Source organism: Hibiscus syriacus, unplaced genomic scaffold (genome assembly GCF_006381635.1).
Source record: "Hibiscus syriacus cultivar Baekdansim isolate YM2019G1 unplaced genomic scaffold, ASM638163v2 tig00111199_pilon, whole genome shotgun sequence".
NCBI classification, from domain to species: Eukaryota; Viridiplantae; Streptophyta; class Magnoliopsida; order Malvales; family Malvaceae; genus Hibiscus; species Hibiscus syriacus.
The window spans coordinates 973,883-979,489 of NW_024063015.1; the positions used below are offsets into that span (position 1 = coordinate 973,883).

General features: G+C 36.5%; 1 long non-coding RNA gene across 1 annotated transcript; it reads left to right on the forward strand.

Annotated features, from left to right (window-relative positions):
• The first annotated feature begins 2,083 nt into the window (after window positions 1-2,083).
• LOC120155623 lies at window positions 2,084-2,322 on the forward strand. Its single transcript, XR_005518986.1, has 2 exons — window positions 2,084-2,123; window positions 2,207-2,322. It is a non-coding gene; the product is annotated as an uncharacterized LOC120155623 (long non-coding RNA).
• The last annotated feature ends 3,285 nt before the right edge of the window (window positions 2,323-5,607 follow it).

A 5,607-nucleotide genomic window follows, 5' to 3' on the forward strand; every position in this document is an offset into this window, starting at 1 on the left:
GTTGCTGAAGGCCCTCCGATCGCTGTAGAGAAGCCGTTGAAGTTCTTCTAAAAACTTCCCTACCACTTCGATCTTTCCTTGATTCCTGTCACCCCAGTCATCAGCTAGCCTCACCGCTTGCACCATTGGACTCCCCACCTTCGTGCGCTCAAAACCCAACTAGTGGGTCACCGTGTCGTCACTAGTTTCGTTCGTCCTCCGTCGGCGTAAGAGTTTATTCCATTTTCTTTTGATTTTGATGATTTTATCTTGTTTTGAGCATTATTATTTCTTGGTCTTGATGTTTTGCTGATCTTGGAGTGCTCGGCTATCTCCCTTGACCCTGTCGCCGTAGTCACGTGTTGCCATGCGCGCGTGGGGCTCCTCTCTTGTCTTGGAACCTCCTAGAATCGGTTCGAGTCAACTCAGACCAAACTGAATCAACTCAAATCGGTCTAACCCGTTTACTTTGACTTGACCACCTGCCCGTTGACCAGACCATTGACTTTGACCTTTGGCCAGTGAATTTGACCAAAAAGTCAAAAATTTTGAAAAGTTATATTTTATTATTTTCGACGTCCAAATCCGATGTCTGTTTTGCCAAATTCAAACCCAAAAGTCTTCAAATTGACCCGTTACAATTGAATATGCATATGTAATTTAAGTATTCATTTAAGTGATTTAATTAAATGCATCTAATATAATTTGAGGGTTAATGACTAAATTATTATGTCATTTAATTAAAGTACCCTTATTCTCTCGATCGTTCATCTGCTCAGCCCGGTTCCTCCTGATCCGCTCGTCGGTGAGAGCCCGAGATTACTCGTATGGTTCTACAACCCTGTTAAATACTCAGTTTAGTGTATTATTCCAATTAGGTTCTCTTACAGTCAAAGAGTGTAGTAAAGCTGATGTTCAATAGATCTATCGGACTGATTCTTTTTGCAATATGTGTTCCTTGTATGTTATATATATATATGTGTGTTTTAAATACCTTTTTGAAATATCATATGCATATGACTATTTTACCTAATTTGCAATATGGCTAGATGATCTGATTTAATTTTGCATGATTTATATGTTTCAAGCATGATTTCTGATTTACTAAAGTTTTAAGCCTGCTTGTCTAATTCATGTTCTCTGATATTGTTTTTACTAAATTGATATGTTGAAACTTTGATTTCATTGCTACTGTTAGTTATTGTTTGAAAATATTCTCTTCAGGGTACTCTGGGATCTTGTATGAAGTCTCTGTGGGTTCAGCTCCAATCAAGTTCCTCATACAGGTTCAATATCGATCAAGCTGGTAATTCCCTATAGACCTAAGGTGACCCTTGGGTGGGCTCCTGGGCCCAATGGTCCTAGTGGTAAGACCTTATGGACCCTAAGGTACTCCTTTAGAGTGGCTCCTCTGCTATGTACATTAGATAAGTCCTTATGGGCCTAAGGGCACATCCCTCAGGTGGGCACCTACGCTTTGGCTAAGATAATACCTTATGGACCCAAGGAGCTCCCTTAGGTTGGCACCTACGCCCTTTGGGCCTAGTGTAAGTCTTTATGGATGTAGTTCTGGGGAATTGCACATGGCGTACGGTTGGAGGGTTGTATTGTATTTTAAACTACAACTCTACTATCATTTTCATAACTTTGATAATGAATCGATTTTGAACTTAACCATATGTTTTATTTTGCACTGCTGGAACACACTGAGCTCCCTAGCTCGTTCCGCCAGATTTTTCTCTTTCAGATAATTTTTTATAGGCGACCCCGAACCTGGCACTTGGAGGGTTGACACATTCGTATATTATTATTTTGTTTTAATGTATTTATCTCTCGATTTTTCATTATGATGGGTGGCATGTGCCTATTTATTTTGAAATACTTTTCTTGCAACTAATGTTAGAATTACATCGATATTGATTTGTGAAAGATTTTGTTTTACTCATACATTTATAGTTTTATATTACTCTAATTAGAACTTATTATTAATAACTATGTTTTTAAAAGGTATTATTCATAGGATTTAAAATTTAAAAATTTCGAAAATTTTATCATAATCTGCTAGATCTGGTCGTAATGCATAGACCGAGTCTAGGGGTTACATTTATCATGTCATCTGAGAATGTCTCTTCAAGGATCACTAGGTAAAAAAGAAACAAAATCAAATACGAGAATTTGAAATTGCATTTCATGGTGAAACTCATTTGCTTGTGTAATTTTGATTCAGATGTTTAGAAAAGGCGCGGAGGAATTTTTGTTGAAGGCGGTGAGGTTATCGGATTTGAGTAAACTTAGGCCCCATATGTTAAAAACCAAATTAAGGGATCATAATCAGAAACAAGAGAAGCAAGAAGAAAAATCACCTTTTCAGTCACCAAAACAACAGAAAATTGAACAGAATGTGCAGCAGCAACAACAATGGAACACTAACAAGAGAACGACCATAATAAGGGCTTTCACCTCTAAGAAGAAGAACTAGATAAAGTTGCATCATTACTTGTATTTTTTTATTAGTTTGGGGTGATTACAAAGTAGCATATGTTCATAATTTTCTTAGCCAATTGATAATGGTCGCACACACCTATAGATTCAACTGCTCGAGCTCGAGATATCTAAGAAAAACACTCCTTATACACTGAGGTCGCGTAATTAGTTCCAGAACTGTGTTAAATGATCATGCCAACCATATATATATATATATTGTATATTTATATATATATTTATATTGGTTCTTTAGATTAAGTGTTGTTAGGAGAAATACTTAAAACTCTCAAAGACCAAACAAAGGGATAAAGATGACAGAACGATTTGAAGCCCAAAGTCAATCGTATAGAGAGTTTCAAATTATGTATAGTGTCATCATTTCTAATCTCTTTACTTTTATAAAAATGTGTGCTTTTAATCCTTTGATCTATTTCTTTTTGTGGCTCATGTACACAATGTTTTTTGTATAATTACACAAAAACCGTCATTTTATTTTTAAAAATGTACAATACTTTGTCCAAATTCTACCAAAGATGTCAAAATATGCACTGGAAGAGCCAGTATACAGTGAGGGTGTTAATTGACACCCCAAAATTTTAAAAAAATAAAAATTCTCATATAATATATATATATATATATATATATAATAAAATTAAAGAAATGACACCACTTTCAAAAACTTAACACCCTTTAAAAAAAGAAATTGATCTCACATTTTAAAAAATATTTAACAATAAAAATTTTAATAAGCCTATAAACGAATCGAACGTTCAATGAACTATTCGGTGGGATGTTCGTTTATTTATTAAACGAAATAACATGAACAAGATTTAATGTTCGTTTAATTAAATGAATGAACATGAACAAATGGTATGTTCGTCCATTTAATTTCGTGAACGTTCAGTAATTCGTTCATTTATGTTCGTTCGTTTATATTCAGTCCAATCTTCAGACCCGTTTGAAATATTAATACCTAATAAATTTTAACCTTAACTCATTAATATTTTAAAATCCAATTAATTATAAAACCAAATAAAAGTACTCAAATCAATTAAAGAAAATATAAACCCTAAAATAATTTAGAAAGAAAAAAACTTTTCTCAAATATAAACCCAATTAATTTTATGGTCGTTCGTTTATGCGTATTTATGTTTGATTATGTTTGTTTGTGTTCATTCATGTGTGTTCGTTAACGTTCATTCGTTTGTGTTCATTTATCATTTTAACGAACAAATATGAACAAACACGAAGCTACATTTCTTACGAGCGCGAATAAGAAATTTTGTTCGTTTAGTTTCTCGTGTTCTTCATTTGTTTGATTAAAGTTACACGAACATACCCACGTTTGTATTCATTCGGTTCGTTCGTTTACAAACCTAAAATTTAATACCTAATGGTCACTGATGTTTGGGTAAGTTTTTGTTTTCACCACTGATGTTTCAAAAGTTACAAATAGGTCACTAACGTTATCATTTGTGAAAAATTGGTCACTCCCCGTTAACAGCCGTTAAGAGACGTCACGGAAATCACACGTGGACTATTAGCTGTTTACCTGGATGGTTGACCTACTGAAATTTATTACAATTTGGTTGCTCTACAGTAGCATCGAGGATAGCCAAATTAGACAATGGAACCAAACAGACGCTTCAGAGAAGAAAGCAAAGGAAACAACCATAGTTGTCGGTGCTCACAGCAGTAAAACAGAGAGAGATCTTCATATTTATAAATGGAAGCACTCAATTGCAAGCTTGTTTTGATCTACGCGACGCTCATAGCGGCGGTGGCGGCTGCTGCAATAATCGTCGATACAAGTTGGGACCACCACAAACACCAGATCCTGGAATTGATACCCACCGGATCGCCATGCAAGAGCCCCGTAGCTGAATGCTTAGCCGGGGAAGAGTTCGAGCTGGACTTCGAGATAAGCCAACGCATGTTGGCGACTACAATGTACATCAGCTACTGCGCGCTGTAGAGGAACACCGTGCCTTGCTCCCGGTGTGGTGCTTCCTACTACAATTACCAGTCCAAATCTCAGGTCAACCCTTACAACCGTGGTTGCAGTCGTATTACAAGGTGCAGGAGCTGAGCTCTTTTCTTCTTCTAATTTTAATTTTTTCCACATTTCTAACATCATTTTTAATGATTGAGTGTTTGATTGATATACATGAAGAAATTGAAAAAGTTCATTGGTGGGTAGTGAATCTAGTAATGGCTCTTCTTTTCCATTCATTGGCCAAACGGCGGGGAAGATGGTCGTAATGATGAGAGAAATAGTTGGTGAAATAGCACCTTTTACGGTGATGGGGATAATGGAAGCTTGCACCATAACACTCACTATTCTGGCCAAAACAACCATAACAGGAGGAATGAGCCCTTTTTTCTTTGTAGTTTACACCAATAATGCTGGTTTTCTCTTGCTACTCCCTTTTCCCTTTCTTCTTCACAGGGAAAGGTGCTTGCAAGGTTGTGATTTCCTCTCATCTTTTCCCCTTCTCTGTGTACCACTCTCTCTTCAATTTCTTTATCTTTTATTTGTTTATTACTATAGAACAGACCAGTCGATCTTCACATTCCCACTCCTTGTGCATATATTTTTAATGGGTTTAACAGGGTTGCTTCTCTTTTCTCTTCACATTGTTTCAACTTCTTTGAAATGAAAAACGATTGACTGATTTCTTCTTCTTCTTTTCTGGTGTTTGATTTGTGTAGGATAGCTATATCAGAGAACCTTGCATACTCACCCATCGTTGTACGCACATCTGGTCTCCTAATCCCGTCTATTTCCTTCTTGCATTCCATCCTTCTCAGGTTCTTTATCTTCCCAAAGCCATATTCTTCTTCTTGTAATCTATTTCAGTTCAGAAGCTGGATAAGCAATCGATGACGTGGAGGAAGACGATGAAGTGGCTGAAGAAGTAGGCGACGGGGAAATCAGATTGGGCTACCCATAGATCTGTCAGTTAATCCATCGTAAAAATCCCGACCACCGCAGGAGAATCCCGAAGCCATTTCTCCTCCCCTCTGCTTTGGGTTAACTGAATATAACAGAGGAGAGCTATGGTGGTTTTGGGTTTTTCCATTTAATTTTATTAATTAAATTTTCATTAAATATTTGGTAAAACACCGGTCAAAGGGGTGGTC